Consider the following 10,899-nt stretch of genomic DNA (forward strand, 5'->3'; position numbering starts at 1 on the left):
AAGCACGTAAAATAAGGATGCTTTAATCCTTGAATTGGAGATAGTACTTCACCCCTATGATCAGGTATTCAGCTACTAATTCATTTATCTTATTATACAAAAGGGTACTTTCTTAATATTGAATGTTTAATCGGAAATAGTACACCCAAGCATGAGTGTGGGTACTACCCCTGCCGTCAGATTCTTTGAGATTCGGAAAAGATAGCAGGTGAGAGAAACCCTTTTGAGCCAATTTCTCTAATTTTACACAGCATGTGGGTCCCAGCAGAAGAGTCAAAAGGCCACCCCACACGCATTTGACACCCAAGATTCCCGGGGTGGTGGTTCCTCACCTCCGGTCTCTCTCCCGGCACTGCTTGACTGCTTCTTCCTCTCTCTCTCCCGTCACCCTCTACTCTGGTTCTCCACCATAGTGCACCATCCCCTCCCCAACTCCTTCTCCACCATCCTTCCTCCCCAAGCTACACCATGTCTCAGTATTCTCTTCGTATCTGCAATGCATCTGGCCAGCACTCCGGCGGCGGATCCGGCGGCTCGGTAGCTACGCCGACGCTGCACGGCAACTGCTCCGGCGGAGGTTCCAGCGGCTGCTCCGGCGGCTGAGCTGGACCGGCATGGAGTCACCACCACAGCCAGGAGGAAGACGTATCTGATCCTATTTCGCCACTACGCCACTACCATGATGCCCGGGAGAAGACTACTACATCCATACCGTGCCGTCACCCAGGAATCCCGCAAAAACAGCGACCATTGTGCATTCCAGTTCCTGTGATCTGATACAAGGGTTTACCCACGGGTTTATCGTCTAGCTAGCGCCAAGACAAACATGGCGGTCGCCTCTTTATTTTGTCAACGAAAACACAGCGCTCACCAAGACACACCTGTAAAAAAGACACAGAGCTTTGCACGCGCCCACGAATACTGGAAATTCATAGCGCATCCCACGGAACAGAGCAGAAGTTTTCCAATTTTCAAATGGATGTCCAACACACACAAGCCAGGACAGAGCGGGAGATTGCAAAAAAAGGATGCCCAACACACACCATTTTCATTGATAAAACTCATTCACATGACATTGGAACAGCTTACATGACACAGGAAGGGAGTACAAGAATCATTGGTTGGTAGTTTTCATCGAACTAAATGGATCCCAAAACAAACAACTGTACTCTAAACTGCTGTCCAAGCCAGTTACTGAATCTAGAGGAACAACAGAACTAAGAAACATCGTCTGCATTTGTTAATCTCACCTTGAAATGCTAACTGACGACTAACTACTAACTGACAATAGTTTGTTCCGGCTTCCGGGACGGCCGAAGCTGAGTCAAACTAGACGAGCGCAGCCCCGTTCCTGCATGAGGTTGCGGACGCCGTCGTCGCCAAAACGACGCCGGTGGCTTAGCACCTCGTCGTCGCCCTCGTCGACGTCTTGGTACCCTGCATCTGAAGAAGAGTCGCTGTCCTCGAGCTGAACCAGCCCGATTGCAAGGCCGACGCCACCGGCGCCCATGCTCTCCGCCACATGCTCCTCCTCGACCACAAAGCCCGGAGCAACCTGAGATGTATGCTTATTAGAATCAGATATCTATAAACAGCAAGGATGCTTCCCTCGTGGCAGTTGATTACAGTTTTGGAGACGCGGGCAACTGAACTAACCTCAGGAGGAACAAACAACAAAATCACTTCATTCCCATCCCCGCCGGCAATGGCTTGCTATTCATCGTTGCCGTGGCCATCATATCCAACGCTCACCTCGTCGTCTGCTTTGGATCCTGAATCCTGAAGGCCGATCTGAAACAGACATGCAAGGTCAGGCGTCAGCAAGATCAAAACCAATTAAAACTGAATGGATTACTGCGTGAATGAGAAGAGCAGGCAAGACGAACTGACCGACGAGATCTCGAGTGAGCTTTCCAGAACCATTGTGCCCTGCGTACTGTACCTGCGCGTGGCGGCGCGGTGTAGAAGGCTCGGTGGTGACGGCGACAGCGCACGACGACGGTGTACTGTACCTGCGCGTCGGCGACGCGGTGTAGAGGTTCTACCGCAGGCCTCCCGGCGGCCGGGTGGAGTTGGCTGGTAGTTTTGCGACAAGAGGTGGCACGCCGGAGCTCTCGCCGCACCTTGGGAAGATGGCCGGCACGGGGGAAAATGAGTAGCTCTGCCGACGACAAGAGCACGAGTAAATCTGGAAAATAGATGGGGAATGGAGGACCGGTCGAGTACTACTTTTTGGATAGTTGCATAAACTGTACGTACGTCCCTACATGAAAACAGAGCCTAGGCTCATACACCGGGTCAGACGGTGAAAAGCCAGGAAAAAAAGGAGAGTTTGATGTGACTGGAAATTGCACACGGGTTACAAAATGTCTAACGCACGTCCAATTTGCACGAATCTCAAGGTTCAAACGAACGGCAGAGTATACATCCACACTCATGCTTGGGTGCTATTATTATACTAGATTTATGGTGCGCCTTGGCGCACGATCCCGGTAGACCGGGATCAGTAATAATTCTTTAGATTTAAAAATTCGTCACGAACAGGAGGAAATTGTGAGCCGATAAAAGAATCGTGGGGAAATCTTGAAATTTTGAACACTTTGTGTAACTCCGATCGGTTCTTTCTTTTCAGCATTTCAAATAAAGTATTTGGTAATCATGTCACCAAGACCTTGTGTAGCAACTTTCTCCACGTAGGTTCAACAGCTGATGCAATCAAATATGATAGATGATTGAATATGTACATGCTACACTCATGTCAGATAAGTGCACCTTATCTCTAGTCCAACGAACAGTTGACAAAGATTTTGGGTACAGTGGTGATCATATCTATACTAAGACAATTAAATATGGTTGTATTCTAAGGGTATGTGCACAAAGCTAAAGTAATAACTTTGAAAGAAACCTATCACTCAGCCACTTGGTGACCCGAAAAGAACCAAATTGGAGGTTAACTGACTCCGCCTTCCCAATTTGTGATGGGTTAACCATAGGATTTCTAACTGATTTATCACTGCTCGAAACCATTACCATTACTGTCACTTCAATCTACTGTCCCGGTCGTTTTTAATCCACGTAGAGGAGTTCAGTGCATGCACGTAGATTAGTGCAGTGACCGTGTCGATTAATAGGAAATAGGGACCAGAGGTAGTACCTGCCAAGCCTTAGTAACTGAATCATCATGCTTAAGGAGAGCCAGAAGATTCCTCGAAGACCCCTTTCGTTGAATAAACTGGAACATACCCTTGGAACCCAAGGAGTTAGCTGCACGCTGGTTTCTGTATTCCTCATCCACTACAGAAAGAATATTTGTGTTGAGATCAAACTGCTCCCCAGCTTCTCGCCTGCGAAGACAACTGAAAACTATGGCATGGATGGCCTCCACACTGATTAATATTGGAAACTGCTCGTATCTAGTAAGTGGTACTACTGTCTACTGGCAGTCTAAAAAGAGCGGTGCCACTTCAGAGTTACTACTCTCCCAAGTCCCAACTCAAGGCGCTTGCGGCCGGAACCCGACAGGCCTACCGCCCTGCCGAATCATTCCATACTCCTCCTAATCAACCTCACTGTTTCGCATAACCGTGACTGCCTGACTGTCCCCTTCTCTTTCTCCCATCGATGCATTCCTCTCCTACCGTCGGCGGTGCTCCTTGGCCTTCTGAATTCTCGATTCGTCCTGACCCTATACTCCAGTAGTCCAGTTCGCAATTTGTTGCCGCTTTCTGTCAATTTCTCGCATGTAAGTAAGGGGATAATCCAGCATCGGAGAGCTATCTCGTCGGAGGGGCAAAAAGCTTCGAGATGGAAGGAATGGGCCATAAGAGGCGGCCGCTAGAGGTGACTGCGTCCTCGTCGACCGTGGCGGCGCAGTCGGTAGGCAGGGGCAGGGCCAACCCGATTGCTTCAGGTCGCTGGGCAGCGGGGTGCGACCGTGGATAGCAAAGTAGAACATCCACATCGAGGCCACAGTAACCATGACATTTGGGCGGCGGGCTGATAGGAATGTCCGGAAGGAGGGCCCGGCCAGGCTCGACCCCATGGCACTAGCATCCTTCGAGCAAGCGCAGGTCTCCTCCTCATGTATAGTTCCCTTCTTCCCCTCAACAAAAGTATAAGTTCCCCTCTTGTTACAAGTTTACACAGAAAATATTGATTTTGGTTAATTCCTGCGATATTTTGGTCAAAGATTGCAAATGCTTTTGAGTTTTTTCCTAGTGTTTTTTTTTCTCACATATACTGATGATGATGCAGACGTCCGATGCTGGACGATATGTGACTCTGCTATTATTCACAAACTAAAGCAGCTTATAGAATATAAAGCAACTGATGAAATTTGTGTGTGATTCCCAATCACGGCAGAAAAACGCTTCAACTAAATCTGCAGCGTAGCTCTGTAGCTCGCCCGTGAGGACAAACAAACAGAGTTGTCTTATTACATCATTTGAACTAACTTTAGAAAACGAAGGTCTTATACATTGAGAAAGAAGGATCTGCGTCAGATGTTGCAATCTATCTTTTAGTAACTACGAAGATGCATGTTGCTCTGGTTCTGGTTCGATGCCAACAAAGCGGCAACAAAGCCATCAGTGGTTGAGCACAACAGATCACTAAAGAGACCGTGGTACTATACAATGCTAGGTGAGTTGCAGAGATCTTATAGAATAACATTGTAGAATAACATCTGAGACCTATAATAATAATAATAATAATAATAATAATAATAATAATAATAATAATAATAATAATAATAATAATAATAATAAAGCATGGCCATGGTTAACTCTTCTTTTATATAGTTGTGATCAGCTACACTCTTGTAGTATTCTTTTAGGCCGTTACCTTTTCTTAGTTGACTCAGTCGCTGGCTCCTGATTTTTTTTCCACTTCTTGCCTGCTGCTTTAGAACTTGTGGCGGCATGAAGTGAGAGGCCGAAGGTGAACTGTGGAGGAGAAAAGAAAATGTTTCATTCTGGTCAAATTCTCAGACAGGTCAGCAGGTGGTCGCAGTTGACACAGAGCCACAGAGAGTGAATGGAGCTAATGAGCTAGCAGCTGGTATGTTCCTCTTCCTTGAATTACTAAAACTAAACTTCCTTTACATGCATCAGCTGAATCAATCATCCCTCAATCCTTTCCACTAAGCTAGAGCCCTTGAATTCCTGAAATTGGCCTTCCTTTACATGCACCAGTTAACTGCATCAATCAGCATAGAATTCTTTTTGTTGAGCTGGAGGAAACAACTATTCTCTCTTCAAATTTACTTTCCAGTTGTCTAGTATACTCAGTTCTGCTGTCCCTGTAGAATATGTTATATAGAACTAAAAAGGCAAAACAGAACACCAAATATACAGAGACCATGACTGTGCACTAAATGGACTGATTATAAAGATCAGATGCGGTACAAAAAATGATGAAATAGTTTGGCAAGTAGCATCGCTTGGAAGGTTCTTGCATACATGAGAGAAAGAGACACTTAACAATATAATATATAACATCTTTTTTTCACCATGTTGTCGGATAAACAAAGCATAGCGAATGCCGGGCTTACTCAAAAACATGGCATACATCTGGTGACGAAATCTTAAAGATAACAAATATGATACTGAGATAACCATCTTCGGTACTTTGTGCACACGGAGATATGGACGCTCGCTCTGTCATCGTCGGGGAAACCGACATCCATCCAGTCGACAGAAGCGATGTTTTCCTTATGACGGGTGGTGTAGCCGTACAATGGACTCATCAGTGGCACACGATGTGCACTCCTCTTCTTTGGTTCTTGGCATGTCAAGCCTGATACCTTCTTTGGTTCTTGGCATGTCAAGCCTGATACCTTCTTTGGGGACACAGGCCACAAATCTGAAATGCAATTCAAGGAACGTAATAGTGAAGAATCTCACAAATCCTTCAAGGATGAAATATGAAGTGTCGTACCAGACTAAAAAGAGATGCTAAAACCGGCCAAACTTACATATGCATGATGCAATAATTCAACAATATAATAAATAAGTAAATCTGTAGTCTGAACAATGGCAAGCCTGGAAAATAGAAATGTATGCAATATACATGGAGTTACATAAAGCTGCAATATCAAACTTTTTTGTTAATAGAAGTGTCCAGGTGACTCAGAAGGTCATGAGTGAATCTAGCAGGTTTATTTTTTTTATCCCTGATATTTCTGTAACTTGCCTGCAAATTTGGCCTTTTTTCAGACATCATAAATACTGAAAACAACAATGCATCAATTCTATATATTTAGTGACACACCAACTCATAGATCTTTTGTGCTCTAGTTTTGTAAAGTATAAGACTGCAGATGAACAAATTCTATAAACCAGGAAGGGAACCTTGCAGCAATTGTCGTATTAGCAATCCAAAATCAAGGATCATGGTCCAGAAATTATAAAACTAAGAAAGCAAACAATATAGCTATATACTGTAAATATCATGAGAAGCGAAATACATTTTGGGATGCTTTGCTCCCATTGAAATGTTAGCCCTGCCTGGAAAGCATTGATGCCAAGAATAGGTTGTTGATTAGCAGCAGCGAGCTCAGATGCCACTCAAGCCCTTCTTGCCTACAGGAAAATAAAATAAAGCAGTTGTTAATTCCCAGTGAGGTATAAATTATAGTGAAGGTACTAATGAATACATCAAGAAACATCACATGCCCTTCCTCTTCCTCAAAATAAATAACAACCAACATAGGACATTGCAATTTAAAAATTTAAAGAGGAAAACAAACATTGGAGTGCAGAATGTCTACTCTTCAAATTTAATGATCATTCTAAAAAAATAGAGTACATTCCATTGCTCACCTTTACTGTCTCAATGGTATTTTAGAGTAGACCATTGCTCACCACACTATGCATAATGGGAGAAACTGGAAAGAAACATAGATTAATTACTAACGCTTACCTAATCTAGCCAATTTACATTCAGAAGAAGGATCAAATGGGCCATTATCAGATCACCCAAACCTGAAATCCACCATGAGTCATGCAAACATTAGGTAAAGCATTTAATACAATCAGGTTTTCAAATTAGATAACTATTAATTATCCGTATAAGCCAAGAGAGCACTCCATTAGTCATAGAGTATGCATACATTTTCCAGAGGGAGAGGCAGAGGACTACTTGAGGCCAGCTTATCATCATTACTATAATCTGAACATATCAGAGCACATTAAATTCGTAGAAAAAATATAAACTCCATACTATATCTGAACTAATTCGAGAATATCAAGTAGATTTTTTCATTTTTATAGATAAACACCTGAAAGAGTTCTATATGCCTGAACTACACCTGTGATACTTGAGGTCACTTGATTTATATCTGAACCATATTATATCTGAACTACTTGAGGCCACTCGAGCTACTTGTTGAATCGTAATAAGAATTACATCTAAATGATCTTACGGAATCAGCAATGCAAGTACTCCAATACAGAAAAATAGAAAACAATTGAGAAGAAAAAAATCCAAAGAGGAAGGATATAAAGTCAAAAGTGCTCCAATGAGAATTGTGGTCACCTAGCTCTAATGCTTCTTAGTTTTACTTTCTCGTCGTAGCTGGAGGATCATTGGAAAGCTCAGTGCTGCAGAAGAAAACCATTGGTGATTACATACTGCAACTGTATAGAATCAACATATACCAAAATAGTTACTCAAGCTTTACCGTGATTAATGCTCTGGCTGACCCAACGATGGTCAGGAAATGCCTTATAAGCAAATGAGCGGGCGCTATACCTTGGTTCCGACATCCTCATCCTTCTTTGGGGCAACAACAGTCTACACTCCTCCTGTGGTTAGGTAAAGGTTAAATTGCCTATACAGGATCAATGGTACACTGTCATATAGTTTTGTTCAATTAGAATAAAATTTGTGATAAAAGACTGATACAATGTGATTCGATCTACAAATGAAAATTGAGAAATTTGTGTGCGAAAAATATTGGGATGGAAACATATATACCTTCACATCCTAGGAAATGCTGAAAAGGGCTTTGCACACATATTGCATCGCAATGGATACATCAGGAGTCCCTAAAAATTACAAACCAGTAGAGAGAATCAGAAAATTAATTCGAGAATGGAGAAATAAAGCCCCACCCATAGACTGGCCTCTGACCGAAATCATGCGGGGTCTGTGTCACGGTATTCAGAGCTCATACTGCAACTATATAGAATCAACATATACAAAAATTGTTACTCAAGCTTTACCGTGATTAATGCTCTGGCTGACACAATGATGGTCAGGAAATGCCTTATAAGCAAATGAGCGGGCGGTATACCTTGGTTCCGACATCCACATCCTTCTGTGGGGCAACAGCAGTCTACAGTTCTACACTCCTCCTGTGATTAGGTAAAGGTTAAATTGCCTATACATGATCAATGGTACACTGTCATATAGTTTAGTCCAATTAGAAAAAAGGTGTGATTGTGGGCAACTTCTATGATGGAAAATAAAATGCCAAATAAATTGTCTATACAGGATCAATGGTACACTTTTGGATAAACCTAAATAAGGAAATAAAATGCCAAATAAAAAATCAATTGTTGGCAACTTCTATGATGGAAAATTAATATTGCACGTGTACCAACTCTATTATTAGAGTACAAAAAGATAGAAGATTCAAGTGGAGGAAGAAAAAACTTACATGATTTAGCTGATGCTTCCCTCACATATATGGGTAAGAGAACGATGAGTTGTCACTATTCTGCAGCTTCTTCCATTCATACAACATCCTACAGTCATGAAGCCACAAAGCCAAGCTAAGTATGGTTCTTACCATGAAAAGAGAAACAAGGAGAGGAACAACATCTGTTCTGACCAGGACCAAACGTAGTAGAAAAACAGGGCAATTGTAGACAACATCTTGCTAGTCGTTGGTGTAGGAATCTACAGGTCATACTGTAGAATAACCGAGTAGACAAATTGGAGTCGAATGGACTGAGCTTACCTGGAGGCTGTTATCTAGATGTGGTGAGATGCCCTGTTGCTGATCACCGCAATTCAATGAGTAAATTTATCTGAAAATTATAATGCAACCCAAAAAATATAATTTCAATCCCTTTATATCTGAAACTCGGAATTATGCAAGGAACCCACATATTCAAAAAATAACCAAGCATGAGAATTTTGACCTTCATATAATTACATTATGGATAGGATAGAAGGGGTCCACTTCCATGGCTGCAAGCAAATCCATTAGATGCTCTCCATGAATCTACATCTACATATCATGTTAATCAAATCAGACGCGAAATGTGTGTTTCCTGTAAATGAATAACCAAATCATGCTTTGCATCATGAAAGTTTTTTAGTACTTGATGAATCTGCGATGCATGAAAATAACGAAACATGGGAGGATATAGCGGCAATAATAGTTTTCTGTAAATCCCCAACCTGCACTATGGTTCAAAATTCAAAAAGTCCAACTAAAAAGCAGGAATGCAATATATAATTGATGCAACCAGCAAGACGCTGATTTCTTAAAAGTTTCTAATTGGACTCATGAAGTTGGAGGCACATGATTTTGACCCAATCAAGTCCGTATAAATCACGACACACAATATCTAATTAAAATAAAATAAACAATGTTATGGTCAAAATTCAGGCCCAATCATTACCTACTAAAACAGCAAGATATAGGTCTATTCTTCTATTCAACTTCAATTGTCTTCCTTTAACACACCTGCAACAAAAAAAAAACAGGGGATCAAAATAAATGTGCAACCAGAAATGCAAAGAGAAAGACCCATTTGAATCGATGACAAAATAGACCGAATTGGAGGCAAATGGATTTGACCCAATCAAGTTCCTGTAGAACACAACATACAATATCTAATTAAGCAATCCCTCAAAATAGGAGTAGAATGAACACATACGGTTTACCACAACATGCATTTGTTCATGGAAATTGGATCAGAATTGTTCAAGCACCTAATATTTGCGTAACTGCTCCATCTCTAATGTGTGAAGTACCACACTATTGCAAGAATCATAGTAAAAGGCAGGCCCTTTGAAACAAAATAAGATGCACATACATCGGCATCTTCTGAAGCAATCATTGGCCTTAGGCATTTCCACAAACACCTTGTGTACACCTGCAACCTCGAAATATGAGAGTAAAATAGAAGATGTTCAGGGAAGGGTATGGTAAGGCAAGGTAAAGATGATTTCTATACCTAAGGATGGTGCACCGACGACGAGAAAATCCTCCCCAACGCTCATCTAGGACAACTGGACGACGACTCCATGGCGGCGCTAGTTGGTTCTTCCTTGCGCTGCTGGAGATTTTTCTCCTCCTCGGCCAACCGGAATCGAGCACCAATCCTCGATGCGCCTGCATGCTTGCTGATGGGGAGGAGAAGGCTCAAGCGGAAGAGGGTGGAGGAGACGGAGAGCGGCCTAGAAGCAGCGGCCACCTGCCGCTCCTGCCAGGTTGCCAGTGATGTCCGCCGTCCCCGCACCCGTCCGTTCTCCCTGCGCCCGTCCGCCGTCTCCGCGCCCGTCCACTGTCCCCGCGCCCGTCCGCCGGTTGCAGCTGTTCCTGCTGCTGAGGCGGTCGCGATGGGGAAGAAAAGCACGCCCATGGCCGGCGACGCCGGAGAAGGAATTGGTAGCGCCGGGGGAAGAGATGCGCACGAGATGGCGGCGGGCGTGGGAGATGTGAGGGGATGGGAGGAGAAAGCCACACGAGGGTTTGGCTGGTAGCTACTTTTTCCTCTCCTCCAATCGCTTTTCCTTTTCTCCCTCGCTGAGCCAGCCGCATCGTGACGCGTGGACCAACCTGCGGAGACGAGCGAGGCGAGCGCCCCATCCTACCGTGCCACTTGCCTATCGTGGATAGCCTCTAAGTGCTCCATGGGTGGCAACAATTATACCTTTAGA

The 10,899-nt window shown here is 43.4% G+C and overlaps 2 long non-coding RNA genes across 3 annotated transcripts; both read right to left on the reverse strand.

Annotated features, from left to right (window-relative positions):
- Nucleotides 1-1,029: 1,029 nt before the first annotated feature.
- Nucleotides 1,030-3,212, reverse strand: LOC124674699. 2 transcript variants are annotated; one of them, XR_006993066.1, is made up of 4 exons: nucleotides 3,155-3,212; nucleotides 1,891-2,280; nucleotides 1,657-1,791; nucleotides 1,030-1,555 (listed from the first exon to the last, which is right to left on the reverse strand). It is a non-coding gene; the product is annotated as an uncharacterized LOC124674699 (long non-coding RNA). The 2 variants fall into 2 exon arrangements; XR_006993065.1 differs by having other exon boundaries at nucleotides 1,657-2,280.
- A 2,265-nt stretch (nucleotides 3,213-5,477) lies between these two features.
- Nucleotides 5,478-9,965, reverse strand: LOC124674710. The gene is made up of 13 exons (XR_006993067.1): nucleotides 9,636-9,965; nucleotides 9,150-9,238; nucleotides 8,837-9,035; nucleotides 8,663-8,750; nucleotides 8,226-8,357; nucleotides 7,978-8,048; nucleotides 7,682-7,805; nucleotides 7,537-7,601; nucleotides 7,112-7,170; nucleotides 6,922-6,983; nucleotides 6,467-6,581; nucleotides 5,837-5,862; nucleotides 5,478-5,803 (listed from the first exon to the last, which is right to left on the reverse strand). It is a non-coding gene; the product is annotated as an uncharacterized LOC124674710 (long non-coding RNA).
- Nucleotides 9,966-10,899: the final 934 nt, after the last annotated feature.

Source organism: Lolium rigidum, chromosome 1 (genome assembly GCF_022539505.1).
Source record: "Lolium rigidum isolate FL_2022 chromosome 1, APGP_CSIRO_Lrig_0.1, whole genome shotgun sequence".
NCBI lineage: Eukaryota > Viridiplantae > Streptophyta > Magnoliopsida > Poales > Poaceae > Lolium > Lolium rigidum.